Genomic DNA, 14,229 nt, shown 5'->3' with positions numbered 1-14,229 from the left:
ATACAGTGCACAATTTTCATAAGGTTTCCTTTGGTGTTGTTAAAACAATAGTAAACATGAGAGAGAAATTAATCATCAACGATATATGCGAATTCTCTTATGTTACCTATGACAGTCTGACAATGCACATGCAGTTTATTGATTACATGCATGTAGAAAACTTGTTCCGAGTTAAAGCTGTCAAACAAAGTTTGAAGAAGAATAAAATATCACTACCACACGACAGCTAATGTAGAAAATACTTTTCTGACATATTATGGCACGATGCGCTCTCCCTACACGTCTTCGAGATTCATCTGCTGCCTGCTGTCTATTAAACCTGAATAGAACAAAATGTCACAGTAGTTTGCCCTTTTCCACATGCGGCTACTTTGGGTTGAGAAGTGAAGGGAATTATGTTCAAAGTTCCATTAGATTGATAACTTGAGCAGAATTGCGTTTTAAAAAATGTAGCACTGAATGTATTCGAACTCGCGACATCTCATCTATGCTACAAGCTGACATGTAGCTACAACAGCTCCAGAGCTCGACAACTATTCCTCCAGAACTTTTGGATTCCACAGCACTGTGAGATTATGCATATGGCCAGGTCTTGACTTCTGAGAGACAAAAAGTTACAGCTTTTCTTTTGGCCTGAACGACGTTTTCTAGTAACAGATAGCGCAATAGAATAGCTCAAGTGGAAAGGAACACTTCCTATTTAAACTTCTGCATCCTACACTGTTGGCAGTTCTGTGTAGGTGGCAGTTACGTGATTTTATTTCGGTGATTACAAAATAGAGTCGAATGTATGCACTGGGTAGCCGAGGCAGCTGGTTCACGGTGATTCGGTCAACAAAGTAAATGAATTTACTGAACATGCTGGAAATTACTACAGGGAGTCTGTGTGTCAGAATTCTCATCCAGTGTTGCGCAACGGCGTTACGATAGAAATATAAGTCGCAGAGAAGAGGATTTCGTGGTCTGTTGGACGGATGGTTGGTCGTTATACCTATGGTCTGGGTTCGATTCCCACTTGTCAATGATTTTAGATAGGGAGAGACAGATACCACTCTCTCCTGGCTACACCAAGTGAAGAAGATATAATGGCAGCGTGGTCTGAAAATTCACATTAAAGATGATATTCCTTCTCTACCAAGTAGACGGTAGGTTGAACCACAATAAAGTCTGGAGTGGCGACATGTAGAAACTCTATCACCAGTAACCTTTCTTATACTAGTTATTTACTTCAAGTGACGAAACAAACGCTATGTATGCTCACAGGACACTTACTCCATCTTTTATCCGAGCTTCTGTATGTCGATAAAATTGGTTCTGAACTGGGAATGCAACTCAGACCGCCCTTAACGAGGAATTTGATCCCTTCGTGGCAATACAGCTCGGCTACAATTTGTTGTTTGTTCAAAACTGCAGATTCCTCAACACCTTCACATATTACCCGTGAATGGGATCGAATCCTGGCCCGGCACTAAAGATTTAATTATGTATTATCAAGCTCTAGCATGAGAACACCTATCTGCTGGTGGATAATAATTTTGATTTTTAATGTATTTTCATTCGTTGTCAACACTAACGATATCTGACGTTTTTAACTCCCAGTGAGACACAGAACTGTTTGCGAGATGACTGTAAGTTCAAGATGCTATTCTGAGCAGCTGGTGGAGAAAAATTCGGTAGCTGACGTCTCTTTGTGTGTAGCCAACAACGACATGTGTGGGGCTCTATTCCCAGTGAGCGCCGAACTCTTCGTCATATTATTTCTAGTTCAAACATGCTCACATGTCACTGCTGGTGCAACAAACCCATATTTAACGTTCGTTTTCTTTAGAATATAACAGCGATAGGTGCTGGGTTCGAGTCCTGGGAAGGAAAAAATGTTTCGTCTCGTCGTTTCAGTTAAAACATCTAGCTACTGCCGCGAAAATCCGATATGTCACATTTGACTGTGCTTCGATAGCAATCCGATTAGGTTCTGGGTTCGAATCCGTGTCCAACACAAAGCTTTACCTCACGGCATTTCAAGTAAGTTACTTGTTAAGAAGCAATATTTAACATCTCTCGTAGTTCGTTAACAGGGACAATAGATGCTGGGTAGGAATTCGCGTCTGTTAAAAATGTTTGCGTTATGCAATTTAAAATTGATATTTGCTGACTGATATTGTCTAAAATCGAGGTATATCACTCTCTGTATGCCTAATCAGGAATGACTGTTAGTTTCAGTCAGTCACGAAATCTTTGCTTAGTCTGCATGAGCTGCGTTTGAATCGATATGCGGAACAAGACGGTTTGTCGTGTCATTTAAAGTTCATACATATTCTCAACTAGCTGCTCGTGAATAACTTAAATTTTTAATGTCATTTTGTGTTAAATAATAAGTACGGTATGTTACTTTGAAGAGGAAATCATGAATACGACGAACTTACTACGTGCATTACCAATCTGACGTAATAATGAGAGTGGTAACATTTCAGGTATGTCATTTATTGTAATAAATGTGAGCTTACAAGCCTTAAGGCAGGCTTATCTCCGATAAGGTGCTCCCTGATATTTGTAGTATCGTGGTATTACTTTACATCTTGAGTTATTGCGATACAGAGCAGTGTTTTCTAGTGGTGACTTATTGGAACCATTTTCAATAGTCAAACGACTGTACCAAGGAGCGATTAGAGGACCTGCTAGACAGCTGCGTTATGCCGGTTGCATCGAATGAGGCGAAATGCAATTCAGGCCGTTCGGATACTTTTGAGCACGACTGTACATCTCGAGGTGAAAACGTACGAAAATGCACAACTGCACTTTTGCGAACTTCTGTTTTATTTTCGCATCAATACTGTTGTGAACCCACCATCTGGTTCAAATGGCTCTGAGCACTATGGGAGTTAACATCTGTGGTCATCAGTCCCCTAGAACTTAGAACTACTTAAACCTAACTAACCTAAGGACATCACCCACATCCATGCCCGAGGCAGGATTCGAACCTGCGACCGTAGCGGTCACGCGGTTCCAGACTGAAGCGCTTAGAACCGCACGGCCACACCGGCCGGCCCCCACCATCTGGTATCAATGCATTACATTATCATCCATTATATATAATCATTTTGATAGTACACTTGATATTATAGATGAGTAGGACACAAGACAGGACATAGATAATGTCCGTTTGACGTCAACAGTGTGTAACATTTTACTTTTTTTGAATAGGACAATGTTCCTCTCCAATAATTTTTAGATTAGTTGCAATAAGCTTACGCTGCAAGAGAATTCGCTTGTATTTTTCAATATGTGGTCTGTTGTCGGTTTGAAGGCCTTCCACAACATCGGCAACGTAGTGCAACTCCACCGAGGGCTGTCTAGAGTAGGGTGGAGATAGCAATGTGAAAGTTGCGAGCTGTCGAAGACGATCTTCATATTCCTAATGCGATTAGGACATCGTATACTCTTGACGACGTTTAGCACCTGTGCGGTCAGTCACCCAATTTCAGAATTCATGTTGAGTAATCCTGCTAAATTCCCATAATATTGTCTTTTTATATTGATGAGTAATATGGATAGTCGTCACGTTCATGTGCCGTCTACAACGCAAATTTAATGTTACTATCCTAGGAACTAACCTGCAATACGTTTTGTATTTCATAATCGGAACTATCTGCATTAACCGTCATCAGAGCAATGTCAGGGAACAGAATGCAGCAGTGCCTTGGTACCTACTTGAGGACCTGCTTGAGTCGTGTTCTAAGGAAAGGGTAGTTGCTGGTTCACATTATATTACACTAGCGAGAAGTACCGACTTTTCCTTTTCTCTGCAAACATCCAGAACTAAATTCAGTAACTAAATGCTAAGAATATATTTGCATTGTGCCAACTCAAAGATCAATAGATATGGATATAGATATAGATTTTTATATTTAAAGCCATTCTCGTTCTGCGTTGGAATAAACATCATTCATTATTTGCTTTTTCTTGTTACGATTGTTATTGTCATTCTCTCATTCGCAAGAGTTTCCACATTCCTATTTGGTATCGATGCACATGAAGAGTGGCTATGAAAGAAGGGAATACTGAATGTTACGTCATGCAGAATACACTCATTTACTTCGGCTCCTCGTGATCTACGCTACAGGAGAAGTGAGATACATAAAGTTGACAGTGTGAGGACAGACATGCTCGCACAACTCTGCAACTACACAGTGTTACCAGATAAAATGGTGCTGCGGAATCGAAAGTGTAGTACGGACTTTGCCACAGTGGCAGACAGCTGCTAATTTCGGACCATGACCGTGGATTACACTTCGGTCAGTGCTGGTTAGTGTTGCAACTGTAAATGGAAGGCTTTGTTTGATAGTCTTGTGCTGATGCTGTCTGAATAAATTATGCCATTGGATAAAAAGCGGTTTAGTTTTGAGACCTAACCAACGAGGGGGGAAGGCACATTGGTCTTCTTCAGGAATTCCAAGCAATAAAACACAAAAACACAACCCAGGAAGGGTTCGAACAGCTACTTTCATGCAGAGACATGCATTTGGAATCTGTTCATCGTTACGGGGTCAAACAAGAGGGTAACATTACTGAAACAATGATCGGGCTACTTAGTATATAATAGAGCATACAGATTTCACGGAGGAAACGTATGAAGACGCAGACATCCTCGTTATCAATATGTGCGGCATATCTTTCGTGTTAACGAAAGTAAATTCTCGCTTTACCTCTTCTTACGTCTCAAATGAAATGAATGCCATGAGGAATTGAATATTTGTTGACTGCGTCTCTTCTTGCTTCCATCCTTACCAACATATTTCTTCATTCTCGTGGTAATCATGACATTCTATCTGTATGCTGCAAAAGATTGCACGTGGACAAATTCGACATCGAGGTGCAAAGCGTTTGGTATCTTACATTATATTCAATTCGAATAAGCTTCCGGTGTATTTTTACTTCGTTTGTATTTTTAGATGATTATGAACGTTACGGAAAATTATCTCACATGCTTCATGTTGAATGAGAAACATTGAATGATCCGTTTTGCTTTCCCTACGTTGAAATGATATAATGTAGGCGTCAACAGCCTTCTTCCACGCCGGAAGCTGAAACTTGTATCATTCTGGATTAATGATAATTGAATGTCTCAAATGTATACATAGCCCACAAGGCGACGTCAGAAACCATCAGGGGAGAACGCCGCATAAAAACCAAACGTGCGCGCGCGTCTCCACTCTGAAGAACCGTATCGGAGAATCACGGCAAGCATTTCGCTGAAGAGTTGCCTCGTCAGAGAGCCGAGAAATGGCAGCGTCGTAGCAAGTATTTGTCAACACTCTGATAGTGCATTTACTTCCGGGTGTAGGCCGGCATTACCTCGCTAAATTCACTTGACATTCGTTTTTCACATCGAAGAATCGTTCTATATAATCCACTGTAAGATGACACAATTAGAAAGTATATTTAATTTCTGGACTCCAAGAACGGCGTTCTTCACATAACTAACACCTGTTTGTGTGTGCATTCGGGAGGACGACGGTGCAATCCCGCGCCCGGCAATCCTGATTTAGGTTTTCAGTGATTTCCCTAAATCGCTTCAGGCAAATGCCGGGATGGTTCTTTAGGAAGGGCACGGCCGATTTCCTTCCCCATCCTTCCCTAATCCGAGCTTGTGCTTCGTCTCTAATGACATCGTTGTCGACGAGACGTTAAAACAGTAATCTCCTCCTCCTCCTCTGTTTGTGTGTTTAAGGTTGCGTTTTGAGGCTCAGACAACATCGCAGTGACTATAGTCCACCTCTTGCCGCCAGTGTGTCGTTAGCTCAGAGGTTCCCTTGTGCGTTGCAGTTCAAATGGCTCTGAGCACTATGCGACTCAACTGCTGAGGTCATTAGTCCCCTAGAACTTAGAACTAGTTAAACCTAACTAACCTAAGGACATCACAAACATCCATGCCCGAGGCAGGATTCGAACCTGCGACCGTAGCGGTCTTGCGGTTCCAGACAGCAGCGCCTTTAACCGCACGACCGCTTCGGCCGGCTGCGTTGCAGTGCTCGTGCTATATGACATAGCAGTTCGAATCACGGTAGAAGCCGCTGACTACAACCTTTTATTTTCCATTTTAATTAATGGAGTTGCAAACTGCTAGTAAAAATTCCTTATGCGAAATCTGAAGAATGCCTTTAAACATCAATCTTCGTCCGATTTCGACTTAGTAAATTAAGTTAATACCTTGGGTGTCTGCTTTGCAAATGCCAAGCTGCTTCACTGTAAAATAGGTCCTGAAAAGATTCAAACCGACTGTCAATGATATAAATTTGAGCTTTGTTCGTCATATAGGTCTAACATGTCAGAAGGTTGTTTATGAAGTACACATGTTGATTAATATAGTTTCCTTCTTCTAAATTTTTGCAATAGCATTTAACTGTAGGCATTTTCTAACACCGGCGTTAGCAATTCCTTTCCGTTCTCTGAAACCTTCAAAGCGACAAATTTTTCTGGTTTAAATCTGATGACCTTAACTATCACTTCCGATCAACAATAAATACTTCATGAACCCATACATGGAACTCCAAATGTGCAGTGTTCCTGCACTGCTACAGAGCATGCATTGCAAGGTATACACACAGTTTATCGCATACACTTACCATAAGGAATGAAACAAAAACTGTAATACACTTTACACCACAGACGCTCACTCTGGCTTGACGAAAACATCCAAACATTGACCAAAAGTTGCACAAATAATTGAGTTTGAAAGGAAAAGAAACGAGGTATGAAGCATTTATAAATTCATCGAATGTAGTGAGGTGGTTTAATTTCGTCCCAGTCTATAAAATTAATTTCGGGCCATACTCAGCTCTTGCCGATTAATGTAATATAATACCCGCCTACCAATCAGGGCGTCTGTCTCCGTTGCTTTTGAGCGTGAATGGATATTGTAGAAATTTTCTGTGGAGCAACATTTAATAATAAAGCGTTTTAAATCATCAAAAGCGATGAGCGGTAGCAGGCGCTTTCGATAAAGAACGGGGGAGTGCAGCGCCGCTGCTGTCGCCACGGCCGCTGCCAGTAGCCAGCAAATGGATCCCGGAGCTTTGCCGCATACGGCGTCCAGAGGAGGACAGTCTGCAGGAAATCTGCCGCAAAATCGTTATTGGATAAAATTTTGATATCGGTGTGTCAGAAAGGGAAATAGATTGAATCTGCGCTACCATTACATTCACGTCTTCAGCATTCAGACGGAAGAGGCTATAAAAATATTTTATGCCAGCTGCTCTCGATCCATTGACATTATGAACAGAAACAACGCACGCTATCGCTAGACCACAGGCGTAATTAGCCTATGGTTTCTCTATCATGGTACAAGTTTTCCTCCAGGAAGTGCCGCAGTCTACAGTGTTACCAGATTGTGCAGATAACCGGACTTAGAGAATTAGCGAGTTGGCCAGATTTTTTTTTGTCCCATGTCGCGATCGGCGCGGACTTAGCCTCTGAAGCGGCCGGCAGCCAGTCGAGTTTTATGTCAAAGAGTGTGCATATTGAAAAACATCGGGGAGAGGCTAACACTTTCTCACTACTACCACAGCTACTACTTTCCTTTGATGCCCTTCAACATTTATAACTACAGTCTGATGTCAATATTAGTTGTAGATAACCAACTGCTCCCTGTATTTCACTTCAGCTGCCTTACAACACAGTATGATTCCTGTATTTATATTCCAGTCAACATTGTCAAAAGCTTTCTCTAAATATACAAATGTATTAACCTAAAATTGATGATACAGTATTTACTGCCCTGTATGTTCCTGCATTTCCCTGGAATCCAAACTGATTAATTTCCACCATTTTCCATGATTCTGTAAATAATTTTTGTATTTATTTTGCAGCCATGACTTAATAATACTAGTTCAGTAATATTCACACCAATCAGCAGCTGCTTTATTTGGAATTTGAATAATTACATTATTCTTAAAGTCCAGCAGTAACAGTAATTTGTCTATCTCTTATATCTTGGTGTACCAGGTAGAATGAGTTTTGTCATGACTGTGTAATCTCTCTTTATATTCGATGAATTATTCTGATGCCATGAGCGCATAATTATTCTTTGTAGTACTCTCTCTGATGGTTGTTAGATAAAAGCTTCCAAGATTGTCTTCATGCCGATTAGCCGGAGCATTGTTTGAAGAACTGTAATTTGAATATTGAGATTTATGACAAAAGATAACTGATATGAAATTGTACGATATATATAAGGTGTGTAACAATTTACATTAATTGACATTTGAGAATTAATGAGATTCATCGATATATTGCGTAGTTGTTAAACAGCAGGGAACTTCCGAAAGACTGGATATGAACCTGCATTTAATAATCCAAGAGCTCCAGTACTTCTTCAGAAGGTTAAACTTCTTCAAAGCCAAATATCCGCTTGATCTGAGGTTTTCCGACTGATTATACAATGCTCCCAAAAATATGAGCCATTTTATTCGTACAGATTAGCAGACTGCCGCGAAGCACGAGCCTGCAGAGAAGAAGAATCATCGCCTGATTTCATTCTAACAAGTAAAATTTCTGAATCACTTTGAGTGACTGAGTTATGACTGTGTTTCTTATTGTGAATGATTGCTTGCTCGAACGAATTGAGAACTACATAATTACGTGCAGAGGAGGAAAAATTACAACTGGTTCCCTGAAGGACCTCAGTAATTCTTAGTGACCTTGTTTCAATGTTTTCAGTGTTTTGCCAAATTCACTCCTAGAATTGTATCTCCCACCTCATCTTCATCTATTTGTGCTTCTCTTTATATAAGTTCTTCTGTCTTCGAGTTTCTTTCCCCTAATCTACATACACATTTCAATTTTCAATATTCCATTCTTTGTTTAGTATGTTCTTGCCACCTGAGCTCTAAATTTGCTAACAGTTATTCCCTTTTCTATGAAGATCTCTTTACGTTGCCTGTAGGCAGTGTCTGTTTTTCCTATAGTCATGCATGCTTCTATAACGTTGCATTTCTCATCTAACCATTGGTGTTTTGGCAATTTGCACTTCATGTCAATCTCATTTTTTAGATATCTGTAATTCCTTTTGTCTGATTCATTTGTTGCATTTTTACATTTTCTCCTTGTGTTACTTATCTTCAATAACTAATACGTTACCCAAGGATTTCTATTGAACTTTGTCTTTTTGCTTATTTGATTCTCTGTTATCTCACTATTTCATCTTTAAAAGCTACCCATTTGTCTTGCATTTCTTTCACCTGTTTTAGTCAACCATTGCCTACTTTTGTTAACTTTGAAATTGTCAGCAACTCTAAAACCAGATTTGCCCATGGAAATCTTTTACAATTGCGAATTTCGTTTTGAAAGCTCTGTCTTACTATTACATTATAAATCTGAAAGTTTATGGTGTGTATTTTGTACAAGTAATTGTAAGTTAAGAACAGAAGACCCATCAACAGCTTTAAGTTCTCTCAGAAGCCAATGTAACCACAAAAATGATTTGAAAGCATCACATGCATCTATATATTGCACCCCAGTTGGCAGAAGAATGACACACTACCATAGTTTACTCTTTCATACAACTGCATCACCTTGAAACCCAGACGGCCCGAGTGGCCGTGCAGTTCTAGGCGCTACAGTCTGGAGCCGAGCGACCGCTACGGTCGCAGGTTCGAATCCTGCCTTGGGCATGGATGTGTGTGATGCCCTTAGGTTAGTTAGGTTTAATTAGTTCTAAGTTCTAGGTGACTGATGACCTCAGAAGTTTAAGTCGCATAGTGCTCAGAGCCATTTGAACAATTTTTTTGAAACTCAGGAAGAGCATCATTAGTCTACTTTCCCCCAGCACGATTGATATTACTGTAAGCTTCAATACTGCGTTCATCGGTTTCCTCAGCATTAATTCCTTCTGTAATTGTCATTTTAATATACCAAACAGTGGAAAATCTGGGATGGATTAATGACAGAATTACGAAAAATACAGATTGCTACTCACCATACAGTGCAGATGTTGAGCTGCAGATAGGCAGGACAAAAAGACTGCCAAACATTTAAGCTTTCAGCCAAAAAGGCCATTGTCAATGTCCTGAGGTCAGGAGGGTTACAGGAACATAGGACATACTGCAGAGAGAGTTCTCATCTGCCTTGGCCACTGTTTGTTGGTGACCAAGCACATTCAGACGGACAGATTGTTGGATGCTAGGCCCACATAGAACACAGCACAGTGGTTGCAGCTTAGCTTGTAGATAACATGACTGGTTTCACAGGTTGCTCTACCTGTGATGGGATAGGTGAGGCTTGTGACCGGTTTGGAGTAGGATGTGGCAGGAGGATGTATGGGACAGGTCTTGCATCTAGGTATATTACAGTAATATGTGCCCTGGGGCAAGAAGTTGTGAGCTGGCGTTATTTATGGATAGAAGAGGATATTGTGTAGTTTTGGTATATGGCAGAATACCACTGTGGGAGGGGTGGAAAGGATAGTGGTTAGGACAGCCCTCATTTCAGTGCATGACAAGAGGTAGTTGAAACTGTGGCAGAGCATGTGATTCAGTTGCTCCAGTCCTGGGTGGTACTGAGTCACAAGTGGAATACTCCTCTGTGGTAAGATGGTGGGACTTCGGTACATGGAGAGATAAGGCATGGGAGATCTGTTTGTGTATGAAGGTGGGAAATGTGATTACAGTCTGTGAAGACATCAGTGAGACCCGTGGTATATTTCAAGTGGGACTGCTCATCGTTACAGATGCAGTGGCTACGGGTGACTAGGCTGTATGAAGTGGGTGGTAGCTGTTGAAGTGGAGGTATTTCTGGTGGTTGGAAGAGTTGATATGGATGGAGGTACAGACATAGCCATCTTTGAGTGGAGGTCAATTTCAAGGAAGGTGCCTTGTTGGGTTAAGGAGGACCAGATGAAGTGAGTGCGAGAGGAGGTGTTGAGGTTCCGGAGGAATGTGGATATATATATATATCTCAGTACCATGTCCACATCTACACTAATTGTCAGAAGTACAATCATATGGGGTATCAAGTGAAATTTCTGACTAGATTGAGGATATTTTGGCATGGAGGAAGCAGTGCATCATCTAGGATGGAGATTCATCATCAGATGTAGAAGTAACTTCAGGTGCGCCTCAGCGAGCTGTGTTGGGACCCTTGTTGTTCATGTTGTATATTAATGATGTTGCAAACAATACTAATAGTAAAACCAGGGTTTTTGCAGATGATGTAGTTGCCTGTAATGAAGTACTTATCTCAAAGATGCTGCAGAAATAGGCAGTCACACCTTGATGAGATTTCAAAGTGGTGAAAAGACTAGCAACTTGCTTCAAATCTTCAGAAAAATGAAATTCTCCACTTCACAAAGTGAAAAAAACATAGTATCCTGTGACTATATAATAAATGAGTCACTGTTGGAATTTGCTAACTCATACAAAAACCCAAGTATAACACATTGCAGGGGTATGAAACAAAATGATCACATAGGCTCAGTCAGGCGTAAAGCAGGTGGTTGGTTTGTTGGCAGAATACTGGTGAAGTGCAAGCCAGCTACAAAGGAGATTGCTTACAAATCAGCCGTGCTACTGGTTCTGGAATAATGCTCAAGTGCGTGGGGGCCCTACCAGCTAGGCCTAACGGGATATTGAATGTATACAGATTTGGCCAGCATGAATGGTCACAGGTTTTTTTTAATCCATGGGAGAGTGTCACAGAGATACTGAAGGAACTGAACTGAAAGACTATACAAGATATACATAAACTAACCTGAAAATGTCCATTAATAAAGTTTCTAAAACTGGCTTTAAATGATTCCTGTAGGAATATACTGCAAACCCCTATATATTGTTCACATAGGGATTGTGAAGATAAGAGTACAATAATTACTGCACACACACAGGCATTCAAACAACCATTCTTCCTGCACTCAGTACATGAATGGAATAATTGGTACGATGGGATGTACCCTCTGCCATGCATCTCACGGTGGTTTGGAGATTATAGACGTAGATATAGATGCAGAAGTAACTTCAGTTGTGCTGCTGAGAAGTGTGTAATGATTCTTGCTGTTCATATTATATATTTATGAATTTACAGAAAATACTAATAGTAACCTCAGAATATAATATGACTATAATATCCGTAAGTCACAATTGCAACACCATCCCGTAAAAAGCTGCTTAGAAAATTTCAAGAAGCAACTTTGATTAATCTAGAAATATATTATAAGCCCCAAAATACTGTTTCCATTGAGATCACATAGACAAGATTACAGTGAAAATGTATAAAACTAAAAGGAAGATTTTAATGATGAGGAGATATAATTCTTTTATAAATATGGTACAAATAAACTGGTCTGTGATGAGCACTGTAACATGTTACAAATCAATATGACAGATATACTACTTAGCAGCCAACTGAAACACCAGGATGGATGAAGAGTGCTACAAAATGAAGCATTTTGAATGTGCCAAATTGATGTGTGGCTGTTCAGCAAACAGAAATGGACATAATAATTTCTGATGTTTTGTTCTGCCTAAAAGAAGCATGGGAAAAAAATCAGCTATCAAAGCCACTGCTACATGCAGCGGTTTATGACCATCACAATAAGGAAACATCAGCTGATAGCAGATTTGTGGATGGTATGACTATTGAAAACTTCATCATAGGTTGGCATTTAGTGACAGAGTAGAATTCACAAAAACCAGAAGTTTTGTTTACACAGATTTTTGTGGACTGTTGGAGGAAAGTGATTTTCGGGATCATCAAGATGATTTTTCCAGTTTCACTGTCCCATAGTTTCTGCCACACGCAGATGTAATTAAAGAAAAATTACCACTGTTTTAAAAAATATAAAGAAATAATCTGATTTTACAGTGGGAAAATTACATATAGATGGCGGTAAGGAGTTTAGTAACAATGATATGAGTCATTTTGCTGGCTCAATTATACAAAAACTTTCAATTACTGAAAAACATACTTCTCAGTAAAATGTAGTTGCTGAGTTTGAACACAGAATCCTGTGTGAAATGGTACACTCTTGGCTCTGCTCTGCTACACATCTACTTAAAGCATTGTGGGATGAAGCAATTTTGGCTGCAGCCTGTACCTTGAATCAAATTGGCCCCTTGAAAATTAAGGCAAGTCTCCATTTCAAACACTTTTCAAGAAGGGAGGTTAGTTCATTAATTTTGTACGATTTGGAACAAAGCATTATGCTTGGATCCGAACATGAAAACAGAAGAAACTTGGTGATTAATCTACTAAAAAAATATGTGGTTGATTAAGTAAATTGTGAGTACCATGTTTACTTTCCTGAAAAATGATGTCTCATATGCAGAGATTTGTAGCTTCCAACAATTACTAAAGCCACTGAATCATGTTAAAACGGCTGTCTGTACATCAGGTATTGAGAAAGATGATGGGGTTTCAGGAATCTGACATGAAACAGTTAAATTTGAAGAGATTAGTCAACAAGATCGTTTCAACAGAGATATATCTAATCACTGTGTTAGCAATCACTTGCATGTCAGTGAAGTACAGTTTCGTAGCAACTTAGAAATAAGTTACAGTAAAGATTCAGACCATCAGCCAAGGATGATGCTCCTTCACGAACCAGCAAGGAATTATACAGAAGGAAGCAAATGAGAATTATCTTAAATAAGTAAGCCGAGTGTAAACTGGCTTTACTATATAAAATTAAATGCAAATGGTAAAGTGGTATGTATAGTGATTTGGAATATGTTATACTGACATATTTAGTCCTGCAGCAAGGTTGCTCTGTGCTTGAGACATGCCAAGTGCCATCTCTACAATTCTTCTCCACTGTGAGATCAAAACCTGACCACATCATGGAACATGGATGCTGTGGATCAATGTCACACTCGCCACATGATGAAAGTGTACAACTGCAGCTGCCATAAAACTGTTGAAATGATAAAGAATTTGTATGCATGCCACCTGTCTTTCTATGGCCACTTTACACATCTGACAGGCTCCTATAGTGTTCATCTACCCATCGTTCCCCCAACACTCAGGTGGAGGGAGCTGGATGCCATCCTGACATCCAGGAGAACACCTTTCCACCCATTGGTAGTGGACATTTGATGCTAATCTGCTACAATGAGCTCTGCTGATCGCAAGAGTACATGTATTGAACAGCAGTTGGCTAATTGCTTCCACATCACTGTAGACGATCCTGATTACTAGCTAGGTTTATAAATCAAGAACTTAGAAAATTGGTTTCAAATAAAT

This window comes from Schistocerca piceifrons, chromosome 7, assembly GCF_021461385.2.
Source record: "Schistocerca piceifrons isolate TAMUIC-IGC-003096 chromosome 7, iqSchPice1.1, whole genome shotgun sequence".
NCBI lineage: Eukaryota > Metazoa > Arthropoda > Insecta > Orthoptera > Acrididae > Schistocerca > Schistocerca piceifrons.
This window is presented reverse-complemented; position numbering follows the sequence as displayed.